The sequence below is a fragment of the Ranitomeya imitator genome, chromosome 6 (assembly GCF_032444005.1).
Source record: "Ranitomeya imitator isolate aRanImi1 chromosome 6, aRanImi1.pri, whole genome shotgun sequence".
Classification (NCBI taxonomy): domain Eukaryota; kingdom Metazoa; phylum Chordata; class Amphibia; order Anura; family Dendrobatidae; genus Ranitomeya; species Ranitomeya imitator.
The window spans coordinates 327,408,098-327,435,384 of NC_091287.1; the positions used below are offsets into that span (position 1 = coordinate 327,408,098).

At 45.0% G+C, this 27,287-nt stretch overlaps 1 long non-coding RNA gene across 1 annotated transcript in view; it reads left to right on the top strand.

The window, feature by feature from the left end:
* Nucleotides 1-1,057: 1,057 nt before the first annotated feature.
* The window catches only part of LOC138641399 (uncharacterized), a 29,003-nt gene continuing 2,773 nt past the window's right edge, over nucleotides 1,058-27,287 (top strand). Inside the window, exon 1 of the long non-coding RNA XR_011313816.1 lies at nucleotides 1,058-1,096. This is a non-coding gene — a long non-coding RNA (uncharacterized lncRNA). The remainder of the gene's footprint in view (nucleotides 1,097-27,287) is intronic.

Consider the following 27,287-nt stretch of genomic DNA (forward strand, 5'->3'; position numbering starts at 1 on the left):
TGAAAATCTCATTAATAAATGTAACTAGATGAAACTAGAAATATAATTAGACTGCAAAATATATATGTATTAAAATGATTATGAAAAAAGATTACATTGCAGAGAAAATGTAATGAAATAAATATGCATGAAAAATATATATCAAGACACATATCTAGAAACTAATTGTGTAATAAAAAAAGCTTGAAAATACAATATAATAAACCAAAAATATAAAGTGAATACAACATAATAGTAAAATCAAAGTTGATGACTTAACTCAAAGTTGATGACTGTGAGACCCCATAATGCTTCGTGTTAGCTTTTTTTATATTGATCTACAGCGAATGTTTACTATAAACACAAGATAATCATGACAATGATATTGAATACCATAAGCCAGATATAATTATGAATCATAAATGCTTAAAAGGATATTAGTTAATTATATTTATTCCTATATAAAAAGTTAAAAATAGTTTTCAAAATTCTCTTTAAAGCCCCAGTCCATTTATTTAAAATAATTTGACAATCAATTTGAAAATGTGTCTCATTTTGATACAGTCACCATTGGCAAAACACCTGTGGACCACCTCTTACAACCAACTCACTCATTATCTTGTGTTCAATCTAGTCTTGGAACACTGAAGAATATTAATGCTTAGAGCGGGGATCTCCGCATGTGAGCCATGTTGTAGAAGAGCAATTATAGTTTATTGCTCTACAATTATTTGTTTTTGGATGAGCGTCCGGCCATCTGATGCCATCTGAAAGAGTTTTGTAGAACTGTTGTAGAACTTCCTCAGATGACATAAGCCGGCCCAGCATTGCTTACCCCCCAAGGAATTTCTATTCTCAGGAAACCATTAATGATCCTTGTACATCCTTAACAATCAAGCTGCTGCCTATACACACGCATAGTGTCACATTGAATTTGAAACAGGGGACTTTTATATTTTCTCTTGATTATGCTGCCACCTGGCAGATGCCTATTTACCACAGGCTTCAATACACATAGTAATCAAAGGAAATCAGAGGCACAGATTAGCAACAGCTGCAAGTCATTAGCCGCAGACATGGGAAACACAGTTCTGCACCCAACTTGGAAAAACCAGTTGTGAGTATTTCATACTTCATGGCTCTTCTGTAAAGATTTAAACAATAACTTTCCTTGTCTTGTCGGACAGTCGTTTCTTAACACAGCTTCACATCCCAGCTGTACTTCTCTTCAACCATTGTGTTTCGCTGTATGTTACATGATGAGAGACTCCTATGGATTTTCACAATATTAGGATTTATCTTTGTTTTTTTATGCTTATTACTACATAGAATAACCATATTCTTTTCATGATGTGATGTGAAACAGCTAAACCACTTTACAAGGCAAAATCGATCATACCCTGCCATTTCTCGGTTGACCACTGGAGTTAAGTGTTCAAGGTGCGCATGATTTCAACGCTATTGGTTCCATTAATTTTAAATTCTTTTCTTATAAATATTAACTAAGGTTCAAATGGAAGAAAAACGGTTGGGTGTTTAAATGAAAAACACTGGTCTTGATGAGTCGAGGCCATAATGTTCACTTATGTGGTTTTCTACTGGTCAACCTGTTTTCTTACACTCTAAAAATATATTTACTGGTTGTTTCGATTCCTATTAAGTGGACTCTAGTGCGTGTTTGAAATTAGATTGTCATCCCCATTGGGACACAGACTGATATTTGAATATAACACTGCAAAATATTTTGGCACTATATTCAAACAATAAATAATATTTCTACTAATTGGTAATAATAATAAGCATTTTATTATAGTGATCTCTAGATTTGTATAACTTGTCTATAAATAGGATCTGACCAAAGGCAACATTTGTATGGAGATTGTATGTTTTTGTAATATTTATGTGGGCTCCTCATTCCCTGGTCTCCTTCCTTACTTACTGGTTACTTGACCACAGGTATATGATTTGAATACATGCGGTCACGTGCTGACTAGACTGTATTCGGCTTCACTCAATGCAAATGTATTGAGCAAGGCCCCATACAGTCTAGTTGGAATTTGGCCAAAATGATGCAAATCACATACTTGTAGTCACATGACCACCCAGCACCAGAGCACATAGAGTGGTTGAAGACTTATAGCTTAATACCGGAGAACCCCTTTAAGCTTTAATGATCTATGGTATTAACAAAAGGTAAAGATATGGAAATGTCATGATGTTTCTTGCTCAGCTGTTAATTCATCACATCTGTGCCTTCAAAGCATTTCCAGATTGTGAGCTCAAACTATTAATTCAATGGCTCATCTCATGAAGTGACATTATATGGCCATTAAAGTCATGTAAAAATAGGATGTTCTTTGTCTCTTGACATCACTGAAACAGAATATTTTGGAGCATTGCAAGGCTCTTCCAGATGTTCATTTTGATGCTAAAGTCTAGTCATCCAAACAGTGAGCTACCACATTCAAGAGCAGATCCATTCATTCTTCTATTTATGGTTTTCTGCAGTTTTATATGCTATACAAATAGACATGTCATATGCAATATGTTTTTACGAAGCATTATATGAATCCCACATATCAACTTGAGTTGAACAGCAATGAAACATAACAATCACAAATTGAAGAATTAATTCTTTGGGAGATTATCTTTTCTTTTTTTGAAAATTTACAGTTTTATTTAAAGCCTTTTTCTTTTCTTCAGCAATACCACATCCAAAAAGTTGGGACATTGTGTAAAATGTAAAGAAAACAAGAATGCAATGAATTGGGAATCTGTTATAGTCATATGTTATTCACAAAAGAACATAGAACACATAAAAGAGGGTATTCGTGATGCCTGTGAGTTTCACTTATACAAATCAATAACTTTAACACCTATAAAGCCCCCTAAAACAAGATTCCACACCTCGCCCAAATGACTACTCATCAAACATTCATTTGGATAAATTGGCCACAGCAGCCTTTATTAAACATTTTTAACATAACAGTTTATCTCTTTAACATTATCCCCGGAGAGGGCGGTCCTCGAAGCCCCAATAAGTAACCAACTCAGGTCAAATGTCCATATATTGGCCTCCAGGTCGCGTCTTGCCTCTAGCCGCTAGGCACCAGCTCAGAGACGCTAAGAGACTCGCCCGGCCAATATCCGCCAAAGTACCCACTGCCCCAGTCATCTCAACCATGTAACCACTATATTCCCTTCCATTTTAAACCACACCAGGGGGAGTCCAGGATCTTTAAATTCCCCCCCCTTCCGAGCCGCCATTTATTGGCACCACCAACTTCGAGGACCTCCCCCCCCCACCACCAGCATAAATGTTCTGACCCCTCAAACATTTATGTCCCGCCACACCAGCAACCCCTTCTCGATGCCTTCTCGATGCCTTCTTGTATCGCCAAGCACCATAGATCCAGACCAATTGCATTTAAGTGGATACCATCCTTCTTCCAATACTCGCCCACTCCTGACTCCAAATCCACATGTCGAACCACAATAGCCCCATTTCTAACCATAAAATGGAAAACCGCTCTATTTACCTTTATCCTAGCCCTGTTTAAACCTTGCACTGACAACAACCGAACACAATTGTGGGTCAATGCCATCATTAACCGATAAACCTTTGGGAATGAAAGGTGGTGAATCAACCTATATTTATTAGCCTCTTTTTTGGGAACTACCCCCAAAGGTGAGACTCTCAAATTTTCGATAGGGATAGACCGAAATGGACCAGCCATTCGTCCTAAAGCCACTTCTTTGCTCAATTTTTCAGTGACCCCCTCTGGGAATTCGTAGGCTGATTTTAAATTTTTCGTTTATAACTGCACTTTAACATCCACAAAAGGAATTGTAAAACCGTCCCTAAACCATCGCGTAAAACTAACGCTGCCTCCCTATCTGGTTATCTACTTAGAAACTGCTCCATCTCTGTCAGGCGCACTGGTGTCACTCCTTTTGTCAAACCCATCTGACTCCTTTTACTTTCCTCCCCTGAAACATCTTGTTGCCCCATGATTACCTCCACACGATGAGCATTCATGTTTAAATTTACATTTTGCCCTAAACCTGCAAGCCCCTTCGTTAAAGGCAAAACACAGTCCTTTCTGCCCTGACTGTCCTGAACCCCCGGTGCCCCTGAGAAATGACTGAGATCCCTGTCCTGACCAAACCGGAGCTGTTACCCTTTATCTTTATGATCCCAGCGGATGCTCGGACGGACCGCCTTACGTTGCTGGAATTGCTCATCATATCTAAGCCAACCCTGTCCCCCATAGACTCTATATGCTTCACCAATGATATCCATATTAGGGTACGTTCACATTTGCGGTTTGCGCCGCAGCGTTGCCGCCGCAACAAAACGCATGCGTCGTGCGGCCCTATCTTTAACATTGGCGCCGCATGGGGCCGCATGTGCATGCATTGTGTTGCGTTTTGTTGCGTTTTACGCCGCATGCGGCGTTAGGGCGCACCTGTCTGGGCGCGGCAAACGCAACATGTTGCATTTTTCGGGCGGCGCCGACCTTTTAAAAAACGCATGCGTCGTGTTTGCGTCGTCGATGCGCCTTTTTCCCCATTGACTTGTATTGACAACGCAGACGACGCAAGTACTTGCGTCGTGGTGCGTTGTACGACGCATGCGTTTTCCAATAAAAAATGCAAAACATTGTCTAGACTTTGTCTAGACACAAAAAAAACAACCTATATATATAAAGAAAAGAGGGGTTTGCCATTGTCTTTCACAAGTCATCACCGAAGAGAGAATCTGCTTGCCAAACTTGTAAGTATATATTTCTCTTTGCACATTTTGTATTCTGTGTTTTATTTCTTGATTTGTATTTATTTTTGCAATGTTTGGTCTGTGCTATTACGGTTATGGGTTGTTATTGAAAAATTGTTTTTCTGGTTCTGATGTTCTTCTGGGTTTATATGATTGCTAGTGTTGAGCATTCCGATACCGCAAGTATCGGGTATCGGCCGATACTTGCGGTATCGGAATTCCGATACCGAGATCCGATATTTTTGTGATATCGGGTATCGGTATCGGAAGTGTAAAATAAAGAATTAAAATAAAAAATATTGTTATATTCACCTCTCCGGCGGCCCCTGGACATCAGCGGGAGGATCCGGCGTCCGGCACGGCTTCTTTCTTCAAAATGCGCGCCTTCAGGACCTGTGGAATGACGTCCCGGCTTCTGATTGGTCGCGTGCCGCCCATGTGACCGCCACGCGACCAATCAGAAGCCGCGACGTCATTCCTCAGCTAAAGTCCTAGAATGAGCGCCTTCTAGGACCTGAGGAATGACGTCGCGGCTTCTGATTGGTCGCGTGGCGGTCACATGGGCGGCACGCGACCAATCAGAAGCCGGGACGTCATTCCACAGGTCCTGAAGGCGCGCATTTTGAAGAAAGAAGCCGTGCCGGACGCCGGATCCTCCCGCTGATGTCCAGGGGCCGCCGGAGAGGTGAATATAACAATATTTTTTATTTTAATTCTTTATTTTACACTTTAATATGGATCCCAGGGCCTGAAGGAGAGTTTCCTCTCCTTCAGACCCTGGGATCCATGAGGATACATTCCGATACTTGATGTCCCATTGACTTGTATTGGTATCGGATATCGGTATCGGCGATATCCGATATTTTTCGGGTATCGGCCGATACTATCCGATACCGATACTTTCAAGTATCGGACGGTATCGCTCAACACTAATGATTGCGTTTATTGTCTTTTGCCTTTTTTTTTTTTTTTTTTACGTTGGTTTTGGTTTGGTTATGTGTTTTGTTCTTGTGTCATGTGGTTGTTCAATGTATTGATTTTGGCTCATTTTGTCTTGTAAAATTTCTGGTGCATGTTTTTCTGGTTTCTATTGTTGGTGGTAACTGTGTGGCATTTTCTTGGCTCATGTCTTGCTGTGTTTTGGATTATGCTGTTGGCTTTATTTTTTCTTTCCTTGAGTGTATTTTCTTGCTGGTGGGGGGGCAACATTTATGATGTTTTTGTATTGTATAGTTCCGTGCTGCTATGCCATTATAGTTTCAATTGTACTTTCCCTTTATTTTAAAAAATATCGCTGATGTTTTTACGTCGTTTTCCGTATGGCATATATCTTCCTTCATTGACTGATTGCATTGCGAAGTGTGTAGTATAATTTTTATTTGTTTTTATTATTTTTGGTGGTGGCCTTTTTTAAAATTTCATGTGTTTTCTTTTCTATATGGCTATGGTTTATCTTTGGGTTGCTGTATATTTTTACAGCGGTTGTCCTGTAATGTTTATTGCTTGTTATCTAGAATGGTTTTTATTGCCTTTTTTTCATGTCTTTCTGTGGTTAGATGTCACAAGATGGTGTTTTTTTGGATCATGTCTTGTTGCAATTGTAAAGTATGGCGTTCATTATTTTGCTATTTCATTGTACTTTTTGTGCCTGTAATGTTTTTTTTGAAAGTTTTGATATGTAAAAATTTGGACAGAGGTGTCTATTTTTGATTTTTTGTTTGGGTCTATTCTTGTATAGTTTCTTCTATTGATTGTCTTCTCTTGCAATGTATGGCGTTGTGGTGTCGCTTTCTTATTTTTGCATTGTCCTATCAGTCAACAGTCAATTGTGGTTGTTGTATAAATTTTTGGGCCTATTTTATTGTATGTGCCATATTTAGGTTTGGATTTGATTTTTTTTTTTCATTTTTTTCATGCCAGAACAAACGTGCAAGAATGGCAACTGTTTCTGAATCTAGCCAATCGGCGCAGGGGAGTGCGGTGAGTAATTATGTCAATTTGCTTACTATTCGCTGTCATTTGTAGTTTTGAAAATAATTTCTTTATACAATTTTTACAGGCTTCTTCAAGTGAGGGTGAAGGAAGTCAGCGGGAGCAGCGAGGTCAGGGCCAAGGTGTGGCGTCAGGACGGCGAGTGAGTATTTTTTTTAAACAATTTCTAATTTTTTTTTGAGTAGCATCATGCTTTCACTAGGGATGTTTAGTAAGCTTACATTATAACTTTTCAGGGTAGCAAGTATTGGGGGAAGGTAACAAAGGTGAAACTTTCAGAACAAAAACATTCAAAAATACAGGTGTAGAAACCATCAATATACATATATCAAATGACAAAGGATAGGGCCAAGGTACATATCATGACAGGTGCTGGTGGTTGTTAATATTTGCATATTTGTAACCTTTTTGGTTTGTAATTTTTCTAGGTTTCACAACGGGACCAAGGAGTCATTGATGTGGAGCTCCTGATATCCAGCATCCAGGAGCGTGGCCCGTTGTGGGACAGCCGTGACTCCCGGCACATGGACCAGGTGGTGTTGAGGCGTTTGTGGGTAGAGGTGGCAAAGTCGATGTGGGAGGGCTTTGACATTGCTCCTGCCAAAGACAAAGCCAACTTTGGTGAGTATTGCTGATACGCCGTGCAGATACGCTGCTATGACCCACTATCTTTCCAGGATAAACACAACCGTGTGTGATGCAATAAACGCCTAAAGTTTTGCATCGCGCACGGTTGTTTTATCCATTTAAAATGCTACATATGTAACCTTTTTTTTCCCTTTGCATTCACAGTTAAAAGGTTGAGGATCAGATGGCGATCCATAAAGGACCGTTTCAATAAGGGGATACGGGCTGAGGAGGAGCGTTCGAAGAGTGGTGCTGCTGCGGCCAAGTCTGTGCCCTACAAATATGCAAAATGTTTACAGTTCTTAAGACCGGTCCTTGGCCGCCGACAGTAAGTATTTTGTTCACAAACCATATTGCACAGCCCCATTACAGTGCCCAGCCACATAGCCTACTGCACAGCCACATAGTACATTGCCCAGCCACGTACATTGTGCATCCACATAGTATATTGGCAGGGAACAATATCGCAGCCACATTGTACACGTTCTAGCCACGTATCCACATAGTATATTTCCCAGGCACATACTGTATTGCCCATCCATGTAGTCAGCGTAACATATTGGCCATCCACGTAAATTTATCTCTATTAAAATGCTATATAGGCCATTAGTTACTTTTTTGGGTTAAGCGTGAGTCCTTGTAGTCCATGACAGGTTAAGTTCTGAGTCAGGGTAGTTCTGATTGCAGGAATAATGATGAAGTCTCGATCACATGATCCTAACGTCATGGTCGTTCCTGCAATGAGATCAGCAAAATCACTGTGTATTTTTTTTTTTTTTTTATCTTGACATTAAATTTTCAACTATTTTTGCGCCATAGGCAGCTTCCAGAAAGAGTTTTCGATTCCAAAATTTTTGTTCCCACAGTGGTATGCGGTCAAAAGGCTTTGGCAGCGGGAATGTCCATGATTGTTATCGTCAGCCATAACGGTCAGCTGGCGATAACAATCAGAAATGAATTTTTGGCCACACAGACTGTGAGACCGAGGATTTGTATTGTTGTGTAATGTAATGCTATTTTTATTCCAGGAGTTGGCGTATGGGAGAGATTATTCATTGAAGACTAATTTTTTCATTATCTTTTCACAGGACACACAGCAGCACCCTCGAGAGAGCTCGCCCCGCAGAAGCGGCCCTTCATGAATCGCCATCTGACCCATCACAGCCCTCCCACAGCGACAGCAGGCTTGCACCACCATCTGGAGAACCGGCAGCCGGTACATCAGGTGTTCCCCTGGCCGAGGCCTCTGGCGCACCTTCGTTTGGGTATTCCCGACAGCGCCAGCGGGCCTCAGACAGGCCAGCCATGCCCGAATTTTTGCATTTGAGCACGGTTTTCCAGAACTGTTTCAAGGCGTTGAGCGATAACATGGACACTCGTCTGTCCAATATCGACCGGCGCCTTGAAACAATTGAAACCGAGCTCTCAAATCCGGCAAAACATTTCTTTAGTACCATTGCTAAGGGCATGGTGGAACACCTTACGCTGGAACTACAGATTTCAGTGATGCAGGCCTGCAACACTACCTACATGAGGGCTCTCCAGCAGGCTGGGGTCATGCAGTCAGCGACAATGGCAGTAGTGCCGTCGCTGGCAAGCATGACTCCCACTCCTGCTGGAGAGCCACTCCAGCCACCCCACCGTGGTCCACGTGCCGAGCGACGCCACCACAGGCACCATAACATAGTGCCGCCGACTCCTGCTCCTGCCATGTCTTCATCCTCCCGTAGGCGTCATGCTGGGGGAGCTGCCACGGGACCAAAAAAAAAGGAAGAGGAAACACACACGGGCACACAGTGAGGCTCTGGCTGCTCCAGTGCAGACACCAACTGCGCGTCGGGGCTCTAGCCGCAGAAGGAGCAGCCAGGGCCAACCAAGACAAACAAGGCTTGTGTTGCCTCCTCCCTCCCCTACAGAGGTGGCGGTTTCTTCCCCAGTATACCCTGGGGAGGGTTTGGATCTGCCATCAAGCCTCCTTGATTATCTGACATCATCGTCCTCTTCTCCATCATCCTCCTCTTCGCCATCATCCTCCCCTTCCTCTCCCCATTCCAAAGAAGACACCTACCATTCCCCCCTGGTGGCACAGGTTGAAACCCCCTAAGTTTAATTACCCCTTTTTTTTTCTGTTTTCCCCCAAATAAAAAATTTTGGTTTAAAAAAACACTATTTGTTATTATTTTTGTTATTATTTTCCTGAATTTATCTCGGCAAGTCACGCCGTGTGCTGTCTACACATATTTTGTGCTTCAAACACCTCATATATGCAATGGCAGACAATATTTTTACAATTTTTTTGGGTGTCTCTCATTGCTGTATGAGGTGTTCACAAACACTAAAGTGTATGAGGTGTTCACACTTAATGCAGCAGCGAAACAGACAATGATGCAGATCACTGCAGCGTCCGCTGATTGGTCCCTGGAGAGCTGTCACAGACAGCTCTCCAGCGAACAACGATGCAGAGGCCCACGTGTAACCAGGGTAAACATCATGTTGCTAAGCGCAGGGCCACGCTTCAGATATTTACCCTGGTTTCAATTGTAAAACATCGCTGTTATCATTGCTTTTGATGTAAAACACAAAGATACACGTCGATCAGACAAACAAGTATATGTTATGTTATGGTATAAAAATGCTATTTGAATCGGTATAGAATTTTAAAATTTTTTTATTTAACAACATTTTAAAAACAACAGTTTCCAGTTTTTTATAGGAACATTAAATTTGTGAACTATACTTAGATGCAAAATTTGACATATACCCAACCTACCTAAACGGAACATTTATTGCACATTTAACGGAAAATTACTTTATTTTCATATATTTTTAACAGTCACAGTAGAGGTATTATTGGTGTAGTTACAATCAGAAGACAGTTCAAAAGTTACATTACTACACCATTTGATCTTGCCATGACACACGGCCAACATCTGACACAAAATAGGCCGCAAAACGATCCCGCATCTGCGCAATTTCCACACTTGTCCTCAGAGGATGATCATGGTAATCGGGCAATGGGTTGGCTATGGGTTCATCGAGTTCCACATTTAGTCTCTCTTTGGCCATAATGAAATTGTGGAGAACCACACAAGCCTTCACCACCTCATCCACTGTTTCAATTTTAAGATTAATGGCCGATCCCAATATCCGCCATTTGGAAACAAGGATGCCAAAGGCGCACTCCACAGTCCTTCTGGCCCTGGACAGTTTGTAATTGAAAACCCTTTTTGTATGGTCCAAGCCCCGACTGGAGTAGGGTTTCAATAGGTTGGCAGACATTTGGAATGCCTCATCCCCAACCACAACAAATGGCATCGCAGGGCCTTCGGTGTGGGGAAGAGGTTGTGGCTGTGGGAAATTAAAATTGTTTCCATATAATTTTTGGCCCATATCCGACTTTGCACGCCCAAATGCACCAATGTCCACTGCGAGAAAACGGCAGTCCGCACCGGCAATTGCCATGAGAACAGTTGAAAAGTATTTTTTGTAATTGTAGAAAAGGGATCCACTTTTCGCAGGCTTGGTAATCCGAATGTGCTTTCCATCCACTGCGCCAATACAGTTTGGAAAATTACACACTTGCTCGAATTTCTGTGCGTTGGCCTCCCAGATTTCGCTTGTAGGGACAGGTAAAAATTCCTCCCGGAGATTATCCCACAAAGCGCGGCATGTCTCTGCAATAATTCCTGAAAGAGTGGAGACTCCAATCCAGAATTGAAAATGAAGTGATCTCAACGTCTCTCCGGTAGCCAGGAAACTGCCAAGAAGATAAAGAAATTTAGAATAAAGCACATTGTAATTTATAAAAGTACATTGACCATTACAATTAAAAAAATAAATAAAATAAAATTAAAAGTAAATACATATCACAGTCATTCAAACAGCAACGTACCGTAGAGTCACCAGCAGCCGTTCCTCTGCGGAAATAGCTCTCCGGAGCTGCGTATCCTGCCTGCTAATGGATCCTTCCACCCGACGCAGAAGATAGCGGAAGCTGTCCTGTGACATCCTGGTATATTCAAAATATTTTTCCCGGTTGTCATTCAGTTCGCCAAACAAGCAATGGTATGCTCCACGGCTCTCCCGGACTTCAACTATAGGGTGTATCCAAAAGCGGCGACGAATCCATCTCCGTTTTTCCCTTTCCCTTTCATTAAAACAGGCAACAGCATAGGCATGAGCCAAGGCAAATTCCATCTCCATATCCATGTAGATACTGTTCATGGTTCGCTCCATCATGAATACCAGCAAAATGGGAGGAATTCATCTCTGCCAGGGTATATACACATTTGTATAACACAAACCCTCTTCTAGCCATTGGTGGTTGTGTAGACACTTTTTTTTGTGGGTGGGGGATGAAGAATGACTCACTGCACTAAAAACGCATGCGTCTTAAAACGCTGCGTTTTTTGGTAAAAACGCAACTGCGTTTCAAAAACCCGCTGCGTTTTGCGACGCATGCGTTGAACGCATGCGGCGCAAAACGCTGCGTTGTGCATGCGTTTTGCTGCGTTTTTGTTTGCATTGTGCGTTGCGGCGACGACGCTGCGGCGCACAACGCAAATGTGAACTTAGACTTACAGAATAAGGGGGCAAAAGTCTCCGGTGACTTTTCCCCTATGACACTGGCTAAAATTGCAAAAGCCTGTAGCCAATTAGACAAAGTACGGGGAATCAACCTAAACCTTCTCCTCTCCTCGTCCCTACGAGCTTTATCTAAATTGAAATGTTCTAATGCAGCGCCCCAGAGTCCTGGTCATTGCAGTAATGTCGTTCTTCCACCAGGGGGAGCGATGTAACGTCTGATGGCACCAAAAGAGTTCACCCTGCCAGGTATAACAGACAGTTGGAGCCAGGGGGAGGAGAGGAGCAGACTGGGCTCGGCCCAGGGAATTCCTGTCAGGCAGACAGAGGAACAAGAAGGAACATCAGCGGCTCAGTAGGAAGGACACGGAGCTGCGCCTGCAACCCATGCCGCAGCCTCATAAGAACGGACAAGGAAGGAAGTGTGCCGTAGTGAGTGAGCACAGAAGGCATAGCAACAGGAGTAAAACAACAGTGGGAGACCAGCTAGAAGCAGGCTGCCTCCCTCTGAGCGCAGATCCGGTGGCCGGAACACCGAGGGAGTAATAGACTCTACGCTTTACTTCAGAGACCGGCAGGGCAGTCGATTCCAAGTTGGCTGTCCGACCTAAAAGCCTAAGCAGACGAGGTGGCGACGCGGAGGGGGGTGACGCTAGGGTCCCTATAAAATAGCCTCAGGCCACCACCGTCATACGGGTTATGTCCTATCCATCTGGGGGACAGAGAGAGAGAAGTAACAAGAGTGAGGACCTTATGGTAGCTAATGCAAGCAGGGACCTACTACGTTACTGTGCGCAAGAGGAAGGCTACTGATTTCCACCTGGATAAGGGGACTCTGGAATTGCCATCAGACCGGCCAGACCCTGCCTACCCTGTCATCCGGCACGCTGGACTGTGGATGCTGAAGCCTTCAGTAAAGGTAAAGAGACTGCACCCATTGTATGCTCGTTATTCACCGCGTCTTGCACCATTCACCATCACCATCTACACTTCTGGGAAGCCCTGGGGATATACTTCACCTGTGGGATGGTATACCATCTAGCTGCCATTCCATCACCCCAGTGGGCCCCTAAGCAGTGTCGGTCACCCTGACCGAATACCACAGGTGGCATCACGAACACTACCGTTATCTACGAACTCTGCCTTTTATTGGGCGCCCGTCATAGGGCCATGGTCCGGGTCGGGCCACTGTGACATCATCGCTGAGGGAACTGAAGGACTCGGTACCGAGTACCCCATGACCCTTACATGGGGGCGATCCACTAACGGGAGTAGTGAAAATATTTCAACATACTCCCCCTTCCATATTTTTTCTTTCACCTTGAGTTTTAAATGAGCTCCCAAAGGCCCCTCAAAACAAACATATACCTCCCCCTTTGCTGCATCATCTACTCGTACTGAATCCTCCTTATCCTTCTCCCTGCCTTCTAATGCCGAAGATCCCTGGTTTGTTACCTCGCTGCCCCCTGCCACTACCTCCCCAGTAGCCGTTGGAGCCCCGAGCACTGTACTTTGTACTGACCTAAAAGAACCCCTAACCCTGTCGGCCTCTAAAACTCCCCTATCCCTCACATTACCCAACCAGGCGGACAGTGGTGATGAGTCACTCTGACTACCTCTCAAATCCCATAGCCTAATCAAATCCTTCAACCCCTGTAGTAAGATGCCGGCGCCATAACTACCCCCCCCTAAAGGAAAATCCCCTATTCCCACATCAACATTAGGAGCTAGTGACGGCAGTAAAGGAGTAAAAAAGCCTCTCTCACCTAGCTGCCTGGGTGCTGTGTTCCCAGCAGCCACCAATCCAGGATCCAGAAGCGACCCATCCGACTGTAATCTTCCCTGGCGATGTGGGCTCGCGGTTCCATAAGCCCCATCCCGCCGGTCTTGAGAAACTGCCATGCTGCTGAAGTCCACGGAGTTGTCCTGGGTTATAGCGTGGCCCCCCGATGATCCTGAGCATATGGGTAATCCAAATTGTGTGGGCGACCTACCCCTGCAAACCTTGCCGCCCCCCCTAAAACTGTCCGTTTCGCCGCCTCTGCCGCCCAAGAGGACCTTGAGTAAACATCCCCCGCTGGTTCCCCTGACAGCCAATGAGGCTGCAGCATCAGGCTGGCCGCTGCAGCTTGCGCACACAGCAGCAGCGGCTAACGAGTGGGTGGAGCTATGGCGGCGCCCATCACCAGCTGCCCTGCATTCCAGGGCCTGTGCTGCCGCCACTTGCCGGTCTCCCACATCTTGCCAAGCGGAGGCCCGAACGGACAGGGCTCCCGCCCCCCCGAAAACTGGCTCCTCTGCACCTGACATTCTCAGTAAGTGGGTGGACCCCGCGCCGTGATGAATATGAAGGCACCCGTTGAGCGGGCCCTCACCTGGTCCCTCGCGCCGTACCTTGCTGCCAAGCTGGGCCCGTTCCTGGCTCCCCACTCGGTCTAGAAGATTTGGATGAAGGGGAGACCGACACCTCCCCTTGCTGTAGGCCTCGCCCAGATGAAGGATTCCTGCTGGCTCCCTGACCGCATGCCCTTGGCCTGCGGCATGCAGCTTCAGCCGGAGGGTCGCCGGAGGGGCTCCTCATACGGCGCCGGGCCCGGGGGGTTAACCTCGGGGCTCAGGCACTCCGGAGGCCTAGATTTCCAAAGCTGGCGGCCCTCATTCTGGGGGTGAGAAGGCCCGGTTCCCCCGTCAGGTAGCAGGCCTTGTAGTGATGCCTGCAACCAGCCTGCGCCCCTGGTGCTAGCAGCGTCCCTCAGATGCTGCAACATAGCTTCAATTTCCAGGGCTCAAAAAACTAACCTACAGAGCTTGCTTCTCTGCTAAGAGGGCACCAAAATGGTTGCTCCACTAAGATGGATGATCCCATTTATATTAGCCCCCCCAGCTCTGCCCTATTCCCCCCTACTTTCCCCATAGCCCAATCCTAGACCCATAATTCAAATCTTCTACCGCTCCTCCTACTAACCCACTTCTTTTATTCACTCCCTATAGTCCCTCTCAACCCTGTCATGTCGTCCTCCCTTGAAAGGCCTACGGCCCCAGTACGTCCTCACTAAACAGAAGTTAGACAGTTCTCCATTTCATTTGAAAAAATTAAATCACGTAGAAATTGATGGCAGCAACAAATCTAAAAAAAGTTCCTCCACAAACAAGAAACTGGCTACCTTGTACAATAGGCTGTCCCCTTGAGCCATCTATACCTCATTCTCAAGTTAAGAACACACTGCGGAGATGACCACCCCTAGTGACAGCATCATCTGTACTCCCACCCCCAGGGAAACTCAAAGACAAAGCATCCTCATTGATGTTCTTAATCCCAGGAAATAAGTGACCACAAAATTAAACCTGGTGAAAAAGACCATCTAGCTTTTCTCCCCCATTTATGTTTGCTTCAGAGTTGATCAGGTGACTTTCATAGTCAGAAGAACCTCAGTGGGTCCACACAGAATCTTTTGGGGTGGGCAGACTGTTACCCACCCATAGCTTTTGGACCCATTGATGCGCTTCTGACTATTAATATGCAGATAAGTTATCTTGTTTTCATTTGAGCTATTAGTTCTTGACACTCCTTTTAAGAGAACACCTCCTCAAAATCAGACAGAGAAGATGGAATGTTTTTAGTGGAGACAGACACTAGAGATAACAGTACTCAGGCAATTATTTATTTAAAAAATCACTCCACTTCGTTATCTCTCTTGCCTGCCAATCTTATGCCTAGTCAACCAGGGAAGACCCAACACAATACGAGTAGGGAGTCCTCCCAGAAGGAAACAAGAAAGGAGCTCTCTGTGAAGAACCCCCACAAGTAAAGTTGGATCGCCCCCACGTCAGGGCAGTGGCGTACTCGGTAACTGGTCCTTCGGTTCTCTGCGGGGATGTCACGGTGGCTGACCCGGTCTGTGGCCCTAGGGGAATGTCTGTTAATAAATGGGGGATAGTTCTTTAAAGGGATAGTGTTCGTGATGCCACCTGTGGTATTCGGTCAAGGTGACCGACGCTGCTTAGGGGTCCGTTGGGGTGATGTTATGGCAGCTAGATGGTGTACCTTCCCACAGGTGAAGTATGTCCCCAGGGCTTCCCAGAGTGTAGATGGTGAATGGTGGATGTTGTAAGGCACAGTGAATAACGAGGACACAAGGTTGCAGTCTCTTTACCTTTACTGAAGGCGTCAGCGTCCACAGTCCAGAACACCAGATCACAGGGCAGGCAGAGTCTGAAGGCAATTCCAGAGTCCCATTATCCAGGTGGAAATCAGTAGCCTTCCTCTAGTGCCTGAGTGTTGTAGTACCTCCCTGCTGAGCTTCTCGGTGAGGTCCTCACAACTGATGCTGGTGTTCTAGATGTTATTTCTCTTTCTCTCTGTCCCCCAGATGGTATGGATAGGACAAACCCGAATGACTGATGGCCTGAGGATCCCACCCCTGTCAGGGACCTCTCCGTCTGCAGCTGTTTGGTGTTCCTCCTTCCCCCTGTCTGCCTGATAGGTGCTGCCTGGGTCAAGCCCAGTCTGCTTCTGTCTGGGTCAATGCCCAGTCAGCTTCTGACTGACTTCCTATCCAGACCACCAGTTTTACCTAATTGTGAGCAGTGCCCTACTAAATAGGAGCATAGCTCCCCCTGGTGGACTGGAGTGTGAAGTGTGTTGTGTGGTTTGTGATACCTGGTAAGGTGATCTCCTTTATTGCCCTCAGACGTAGCATCACTCCCCCGGTGGAAGAATGACATTACTGCAATGACCAGGACCCTGGGGCGCTGCAGATTCACCTTGTGCGCTATTTGCTTAAAGCTTCCCTGACCCATAGATGCAGAGCCTATTGCAAATATGGGAATGGACTTCACCAGCTTACTACAGGAGCGACCATGGTTCTGAGCGAACCGAGCATCCATCATGTTGACTCCTGCCCTACTATCCAGTAGAACTGATATTGTCTCAGTTTCTGTACCTATAACCACTTCTGCAGGTAAGCTAAATTGTGATACACATGTGGAGAATCCTCCACACAACCTGGGGTCAGAAGTTTTCCGATGGTATTTGCTGTTTAGGTATAGACTGGCAAACCGCAATGAAATTACCCTTTTTGACACCGTAAAAGCACCCCTCCATGTTGCGGCAAACCGCAAGAGACCCATAATGGAGGAAGCACCCCTAATGGCATAGGTTCTTCAGCGCGCACATCAAGAACTTCCGCTTTGGGAAGTACCACAGATGGTAACACTACAGGTCTATCCCTGAGGTGTATATCAATACGTATGGCAATATCCATGGTGGCCTCCAATGACGCTGGAGATTCGTACTGCACCAATGCATCCTTTAACTATTAAGACAGGTGGCTTGAACGGTAGTTGGCGCTCAGCTCATAGCAAGTGAACAATTCTGCAACATACAGGCGATTAGATCATGGCCTGTATGTAGAAGAGGCAATCAGGTTATGGCAGCTTCTAGTTTCCCATGGAGACTATTGAAGCATGCCAAAAGTTAAAAAAAAAAAAGCTTATAAAAAATAAAATAAATTATAAAAGTTGAAATCACCGGAATCGCCCGATCTATCAATATAAAAAAATAATTAACACAATTGCTAAGCAGTGTAACAAGAAAAAAAGGCAAAAAGCCAGAAATTACGCTTTTTTGGTTGCTGCAACATTGCAATAAAATTCAATAACGGGTGATCAAAAGATCTTATCTGTACCAAAATGGTATCATTAAAAACGTCAGCTCGGCACACAAAAAATTAGCCCTCACCCAACCCGAGATCATGAAAAATGGAGACACTTTGGCTGCCGTCACACTAGCAGTATTTGGTCAGTATTTTACATCAGTATTTGTAAGCCAAAACCAGGTGTGGGTGATAAATACAGAAGTGGTGCATATGTTTCTATTATACTTTTCCTCTAATTGTTCCACTCCTGGTTTTGGCTTACAAATACTGATGTAAAATACTGACCAAATACTGCTACTGTGTCTTCGGGTGTTAATGGTGGACAGGTGACTTGCAATCTGCTGTCCGCCAGTTTCTGCCGTGTGGCGTGAAGTTACCCCCATAACCTTGGTCTTCCGGCTACCAGTATCTGCCCTTCAGCATGGAGGAAGCTCAGTAGCAGATCTGTCATGATCCCAATGGCAGGGGATCACAAAAGGACAAGCACAAAAACAAAACAAGCTCTAGGGTGATGGAACCTGAGCTGACCGCGATCCTGAACCTAAACACACAACTAGCAGTAGCCGGGGAACGTGCCTACGATGATTCCTAGACGTCTCGCGCCAGCCGAAGGATTAACTTCCCCTATAAGAAGAAACACAGACCTCACTTGCCTCCAGAGAAACACCCCACAGAAATAGCAGCCCCCCACATGTAATAACGGTGAAATGAGAGGAAAGCACATACGTAGTTATGAAAATAGAATCAGCAAAAATGAGGCCCGCTAAAGCTAGATAGCAGAGGATACAAAAGTGAACTGCGCGGTCAGCGAAAAACCCTTCAAAAAACCATCCTGAAATTACTTGAACTCATGTGCCAACTCATGGAACATGAGGAGTAATTTCAGCCCACTAGAGCAACCAGCAGCAAGGAATCACATATCTGCAAGCTGGACTAAGACAAAAAGTAAGCAAAACGTGGAACAGGAAAATCAAAACTTAGCTTGTCCTGAAGATAACAGACGCAGGGAGCAGAGGTAAAAAGACATGCTGATTACATTGATAGCCGGCGAGGAAATGACAAAACAGCCAGGTTAAATAGGAAACACCCATAACCTGATGGAACAGGTGGACACCAGAGACCGCAGAGAACACAAGTCACCCAGTACCATCAGTAACCACCAGAGGGAGCCCAAGAACAGAACTCACAACAGTACCCCCCCCCTTGAGGAGGGGTCACTGAACCCTCACGAGAACCACCAGGGCGACCAGGATGAGCCCTATGAAAAGCACGAACCAAATTGGCAGCATGAACATCAGAGGCAATCACCCAAGAATTATCCTCCTGACCATAACCCTTCCACTTGACCAAATACTGGAGTTTCTGTCTGGAAACACGAGAATCCAAGATCTTCTCCACAACATACTCCAATTCACCCTCCACCAGCACCGGAGCAGGAGGCTCAAGCGAAGGAACGACAGGTACCTCATACTTCCGCAACAACGACCGATGAAACACATTATGAATAGCAAACGATGCCGGGAGATCCAAACGAAACGACACAAGGTTAAGAATTTCCAAGATCCTATAGGGACCGATGAACCGAGGCTTGAACTTAGGAGAAGAGACCTTCATAGGAACAAAACGAGAAGACAACCACACCAAGTCCCCAACAAGAAGTCGAGGACCCACGTGGCGACGGCGATTAGCAAACTGTTGAGCCCTCTCCTGGGACAACTTCAAATTGTCCACCACATGACTCCAAATCCGATGCAACCTATCCACCACCATGTCCACTCCAGGACAATCAGAAGGCTCCACCTGACCAGAGGAAAAACGAGGATGAAACCCCGAATTACAAAAGAAAGGAGAAACCAAGGTAGCAGAACTAGCCCGATTATTAAGGGCAAACTCTGCAAGCGGCAAAAAGGAAACCCAGTCATCTTGATCAGCAGGAACAAAACACCTTAAATAAGTTTCTAAAGTCTGATTAGTTCGTTCCGTCTGGCCATTCGTCTGGGGATGGAATGCAGACGAAAAGGACAAATCAATGCCCATCTTAGCACAAAACGTCCGCCAAAATCTAGACACAAACTGGGATCCCCTGTCAGAAACGATGTTCTCCGGAATGCCATGCAAACGGACCACGTTTTGAAAAAACAGAGGGACCAACTCAGAGGAGGAAGGTAACTTAGGCAAGGGTACCAGATGAACCATCTTAGAAAAGCGGTCACACACAACCCATAGGACGGACATTTTTTGAGAGACAGGGAGATCCGAAATAAAGTCCATGGAAATGTGCGTCCAAGGCCTCTTCGGGATAGGCAAAGGTAACAACAATCCACTGGCCCGAGAACAGCAAGGCTTAACTCGAGCGCAAACTCCACAAGACTGCACGAAAGAACGCACATCCCTCGACAAGGAAGGCCACCAAAAAGACCTGGCCACCAAGTCTCTAGTACCAAATATTCCAGGATGACCTGCCAACACAGAAGAATGGACCTCGGAGATGACTCTACTGGTCCAATTATCCGGAACAAACAGTCTTTCCGGCAGACAACGATCAGGTTTATCCGCCTGAAACTCCTGCAAAGCACGTCGCAAGTCTGGGGAGACAGCCGACAAAATCACCCCATCCCTAAGGATACCAGTGGGCTCAGAATTTCCAGGGGAGTCAGGCACAAAACTCCTAGAAAGAGCATCCGCCTTCACATTCTTTGAACCTGGCAGGTATGAAACCACAAAATTGAAACGGGAGAAAAACAGTGACCAACGAGCCTGTCTAGGATACAGACGCTTGGCAGACTCAAGGTACATCAGATTTTTGTGATCAGTCAAGACCACCACACGATGTCTAGCACCCTCAAGCCAATGACGCCACTCCTCAAATGCCCACTTCATGGCCAAAAGCTCCCGATTACCAACATCATAATTCCGTTCAGCGGGCGAAAATTTTCTCGAAAAGAACGCACATGGCTTCATCACTGAGCAATCGGAGCTTCTCTGTGACAAAACCGCCCCCGCTCCGATCTCGGAAGCATCAACCTCAACCTGAAAAGGAAGCGACGTATCTGGCTGACGCAACACAGGAGCAGAAGAAAACCGGCGCTTAAGTTCCTGAAAGGCCTCCACAGCCACAGGAGACCAATCAGTAACATCAGCACCCTTTTTAGTCAAATCCGTCAAAGGCTTAACAACACTAGAAAAATTAGTTATGAAGCGACGATAAAAATTAGCAAAGCCCAAGAACTTCTGTAGACTCTTAAGAGATGTAGGCTGCGTCCAGTCACAAATAGCCTGAACCTTGACGGGATCCATCTCAATAGTAGAAGTGGAAAAAATATACCCCAAAAAAGAAATCTTCTGGACTCCAAAGAGACATTTAGAACCCTTTACAAACAAAGAATTGGCCCGCAGGACCTGAAACACCTTCCTGACCTGCTGAACATGAGACTCCCAGTCATCAGAAAAAACCAAAACATCATCCAAATGCACGATAATAAATTTATCCAGATATTCACGGAAAATATCGTGCATAAAAGACTGGAAGACAGAAGGAGCATTAGAAAGTCCAAAAGGCATCACCAAATACTCGAAATGGCCCTCAGGCGTATTAAATGCGGTTTTCCACTCATCACCCTGCCTTATCCGCACAAGATTATACGCACCCCGAAGATCAATCTTAGTGAACCATTTAGCCCCCTTAATGCGAGCGAACAAATCAGTCAACAATGGCAAAGGATACTGATATTTGACTGTAATCTTATTCAAAAGACGATAATCTATGCAAGGCCTCAAGGAACCATCTTTTTTGGCCACAAAAAAAAAACCTGCTCCCAAAGGGGACGAAGATGGACGGATATGTCCCTTTTCCAAGGACTCCTTAACATAATTCCGCATAGCAGTATGCTCTGGCACTGACAGATTGAACAAACGACCTTTAGGGAATTTACTGCCAGGAATCAAATCTATAGCACAATCGCAATCCCTGTGAGGAGGAAGCGAACTGAGCTTAGGCTCCTCAAAAACCTCCCGACAATCAGACAAAAATACCGGAACCTCAGAAGGAGTAGATGAAGCGATAGAAATCGGAGATGCATCATCATGAACCCCCTGACATCCCCAGCTTAACACAGACATTGTTTTCCAGTCCAGGACTGGGTTATGAGTTTGTAACCATGGCAGACCAAGCACTAAGACATCATGTAAATTATACAGTACCAGGAAGCGAATCACCTCCTGATGAACGGGAGTCATACGCATGGTCACTTGTGTCCAGTACTGAGGTTTATTCATAGCCAAAGGTGTAGAGTCAATTCCTTTCAAAGGAATAGGAACTTCCAGAGGTTCCAGACTAAACCCACAGCGATTGGCAAATGACCAATCCATAAGACTCAGGGCAGCGCCTGAATCCACATAGGCATCGACGGAAATGGATGATAATGAACAAATCAGCGTCACAGACAGAATGAACTTAGACTGTAAAGTACCAATGGCAACAGACTTATCAACCTTTTTTGTGCGTTTAGAGCATGCTGATATAACATGAGCTGAATCACCACAATAAAAACACAATCCATCTTTCCGCCTATAATTTTGCCGTTCACTTCTGGACTGAATTCTATCACATTGCATTATCTCAGGTGCCTGTTCAGAAGACACCGCCAAATGGTGCACAGGTTTGCGCTCCCGTAAATGCCGATCAATCTGAATAGCCATAGTCATGGACTCATTCAGACCTGTAGGCACCGGGAACCCCACCATAACATCTTTAATGGCCTCAGAAAGGCCATCTCTGAATTTTGCAGCCAGAGCGCACTCATTCCACTGAGTAAGCACCGACCATTTCCGAAATTTCTGACAATATATTTCTGCTTCATCTTGCCCCTGAGAGAGAGCCAATAAAGCTTTTTCAGCCTGAATCTCTATGTTAGGTTCCTCATAGAGCAAACCCAATGCCAGAAAAAACGCATCCACATTGAGCAACGCAGGATCCCCTGGTGCCAATGCAAATGCCCAATTCTGAGGGTCACCCCGCAGGAAAGATATAACAATCTTGACCTGCTGAGCAGGGTCTCCAGAGGAGCGAGATTTCAAGGAAAGAAACAACTTGCAATTGTTCCTAAAATTCAGAAAACTAGATCTATCTCCAGAAAAAAAACTCTGGGACAGTAATTCTAGGTTCAGACATAGGCGTATGTACAACAAAATCTTGTATATTTTGAACCTTAGCAGCAAGATTATTCAGGCTGGAAGCCAAACTCTGGACGTCCATGATAAACAGCTGAGGTCAGAGCCATTCAAGGATTAAGAGGAGGAAAGAAGCAGTCAAGCTGCAATTAAGGCTAGGCAGCAAACACTGAGGAGGGGAAAAAAAAAAAAAAAAAACTTCCTCAGACTACTTTTCCTCCTACTTCAGCCAAAACGATACCAAATTTTTTCTGGCCGGCTATACTGTTATGATCCCAATGGCAGGGGATCACAAAAGGACAAGCACAAAAACAAAACAAGCTCTAGGGTGATGGAACCTGAGCTGACCGCGATCCTGAACCTAAACACACAACTAGCAGTAGCCGGGGAACGTGCCTACGATGATTCCTAGACGTCTCGCGCCAGCCGAAGGATTAACTTCCCCTATAAGAAGAAACACAGACCTCACTTGCCTCCAGAGAAACACCCCACAGAAATAGCAGCCCCCCACATGTAATAACGGTGAAATGAGAGGAAAGCACATACGTAGTTATGAAAATAGAATCAGCAAAAATGAGGCCCGCTAAAGCTAGATAGCAGAGGATACAAAAGTGAACTGCGCGGTCAGCGAAAAACCCTTCAAAAAACCATCCTGAAATTACTTGAACTCATGTGCCAACTCATGGAACATGAGGAGTAATTTCAGCCCACTAGAGCAACCAGCAGCAAGGAATCACATATCTGCAAGCTGGACTAAGACAAAAAGTAAGCAAAACGTGGAACAGGAAAATCAAAACTTAGCTTGTCCTGAAGATAACAGACGCAGGGAGCAGAGGTAAAAAGACACGCTGATTACATTGATAGCCGGCGAGGAAATGACAAAAAAGCCAGGTTAAATAGGAAACACCCATAACCTGATGGAACAGGTGGACACCAGAGACCGCAGAGAACACAAGTCACCCAGTACCATCAGTAACCACCAGAGGGAGCCCAAAAACAGAACTCACAACACAGATCCCTCTCTCCAGCTCTTAACTCTTCTTTGCTCCTTTTCCTCCTTGATGCTCTCTACAGCTTGTTCCGTCCTTTCCGCTCTCCCTTCCAGGAGCCGCAGCACCTCACGTGGCTGCATGGCCCCACACTTTCCTTACAGGAGCTGCAGATCTTCGAGTCTGCAAGGCCTTTTCCTCTGTCTCTCTCACAGACTGACTGACTGCGTTCCCTCCAGCCAGAATATATATATAGGGGAGCCACCCACAAACTGGATCAGAGCTCCCCCTTCTGGCCTGAAGTAAGAACATGTTGCATGTTTGTGAATTCCTGATAAAGGGATCCTTCCTCGCTTCCAAACATGGCATAACTCTCCCTGTGTGGAAAGCAATGCCACTGTAACAACCAGGAACTGGGGTGTTACATATCCCCATGCCTTTGACTGCAACAGAACCCCAAAACATAACTGATCCAGCGCAATACTTAATGGTTGGCAACATGTTCTTCCTGAAATTCTGTCCCCTTTTTTATCCACACATACCTTTTATCATTGTGGCCAAAGAGTTCTCTTTTAACCTCATTGTTCCACTGGACTTGTTTCCAAAATGCATCAGGCTTGTTTAGATGTTCTTTGCATATTTCTGATGCTGAATTCTATGGTGAAATGACAGATTTTCTTCTGATGACTTTTCCATGAAGACCATATTTATGCAGATGTTACTGAACAGTAGAACAATGCACCACAAATCCAGAGTCTGCTGAATCTTTCTGAAGGTCTTTTGCAGTCAAGTGGGGGTTCTGATTGGTCTTTCTAGCAATCCTATAAGCATCTCTCACTGAAATTTTGCTTGGTCTTCTTGACCTCCTCTGTTCCTGTTAACTATCATTTCTGAATTACATTTCAAACTGTGGAAAGGGCAACCTGATAATGCTTTACTATTTTCTTAGAGCCTTCTCCTGCTTTGTGGGTCTTCACTATTTTAATTTTAAAGGGAACCTGTCATCAGGTTTGGCTGATATAAGTTACAGCCAACTCCTTTCAGGGCTGATATAATGCATTCTATAATGCATTCCCGACCTGGAATAGACGAAAAGTAACTTTTATTATACTCACCTGCAGGGCCGACCGGTCCGAGGGGTGTCGCTGGTCCTGGTCCGGCGGCTCCTATCTTCATGCAATGCCATCCTCCTTCTGGTTTCGTGTGGATAACGCATCCCTAAGTATTTGATCCCTTGCTGATTTTGTAAGTTTGCTCACATGAACAGTCTATAATTTTAAGAGTAGGTTAATTTTAACATTGAGACATAGAATATCAAAAATAAAATCAAGAAAATCACATAAATAAATGTATAAATTATATACATTTATTTGCATTTTGCAGTGAGAAATAAATATTTGATCCCTCTGGCAAACAAGACTTAATACTTGGTGGCAAAACCCTTGTTGGTAAGCACAGCAGTCCAGATGTTTTTTGTAGTTGATGATGAGGTTTGCGCACATGTCAGGAGGAATTTTGGTCCACTCGTCTTTGCAGATCATCTCTAAGGCTGTGTGCACACGTTGCGGATTTAATTGCGGATCCGCAGCGGATTTTTCCGTGTGGAATTGCATTAAATCCACAATGTAGTGCAAAACTATTGTAAGTCAATGTGAACCGCACACTAGATGTGCACATGCTGTGGAAAAATCCGCACTGAAACGCTGCAGTATATTTTCCACAGCATGTCACTTCTTTTGTGCAGAACTGCAGCGTTTCTGCACCCATTGACTTCCATTGTGTGGGTCAAATCCGCAGTCAAACCATCTGCGGATCAGCTGCGGATTTGGGTGTCAAAAATGCTGCAGAAGGAAGTGATGTCATGAGTAGGGAGGAAGTGTGTGGGCGGAGTGTAGCGAAAATGGAGTCGTACCGTTGCATGGGGATCGATGTGAGGCGTATGTTGGAAATGGTATGTAGTGTCTGTGTGTCTGTCTGTCTGTCTGGGACTGCTTCTCCCATCGAAATCTGATGATGGGAGAGTAGTCCCATCGTCAGGCAACTGAGTACAATGGGTTAAAAACACAAACATACATAAAACATACATAACATACAACATAGAACATGTAGTACATACTCACCACATACATCCCCGAAGGCCACCGTCCACGATGATCCCGTTCAAAAAACAAACAAACCCCTTTTCCGTCATAATCCATAATACAGGTTGTCCCACGACGTCCTCCGGTGATACACTGCAGGAGTTAATCGCTCCTGCAGTGTATCGGAGCTGCCCGTTTGCTTCCTGGAGTTAAATGAACTCCGGGAGCCCACTTTACGACACTTGACCTGCCATGAAATTTTCTCACGCAGCAGTGTCGTAAAGAGAGATTCCCGGAGTTCATTGAGCTCTGGTAAACTCTCGAGCATGCGTAGTCACACTGCAGGAGCTTTGGCTCCTGTCAGTGTGTTTGGGACGCCATGGAGAGCAGTCACATCTCCTGATGTGGCTGTTCTCCATGGCAGATCATTGTGGGACACTCAATATTAATGGACTACAGATCATCGAGGGATTTGTAAGTATGGTAAAATTTAGAATATTAAAATACTTTTTTTGTTTGTGTCTCTTTTTTTGAGTTTCAGTGATTTGGGATTAATAATGGATAGGCGTCTTATTGACGCCTCTCCATTATTAACCGGGGTTAAGGTCACTTACAATGGCAAGGTGACATTAAACCCTTATGAGCCCATATCCCACCACTACACGGGAGTAGGAAGAGAGAGGCTAAGCGCCAGATTTGACGCATCTTACAGATGCGCCATTTCTGGGGCGGCTGCGGGCTGGTATTTGTAGCTGTTGGAGGCCAATATCCATGGCCCCTCTCTAGGCTATGAATATCAGCTCACAGCTGTCTGCATAGCCTTTTCTGGCTATAAAATATAGGGGGACCCCATGTCATTTTTTCTGGGGTCCTCCTATTTTAATAGCCAGCAAGGCCATGCAGCCAGCTGCGGGCTGATATTCATAGCCTGGGAAGATTAACCCCTTCCCAGGCTACAAATTATCAGTACGCAGTCGCTGGCTTTCCCTTTCTGGACAAGAAAATTGGGCGTGAGCCTATGCCAATTTTTTTGGGGGGGTTTATAATGGATAGGCATCTTATTGATGCCTGTCCATTATTAACCGGGGTTAAGGTCACCTTACAATGGCAAGGTGACATTAACCCCTTATTACCCTATATCCCACCGCTACACGGGAGTGGGAAGAGAGAAGCTAAGCACCAGATTTGGCGCATCTTACAGATGCGCCATTTCTGGGGCGGCTGTAGGCTGGTATTTGTAGCCGGGGGGCCAATATCCATGGCCCCTCTCTAGGCTATGAATATCAGCCCACAGATGTCTGCATAGCCTTTTCTGTCTATAAAATATAGGGGGACCCCATGTCATTTTTTTTTCTGGGGTTCTCCTATTTTAATAGCCAGTAAGGCCACGCAGATAGCTGCGGGTTGATATTCATAGCCTGGGAAGATTAAC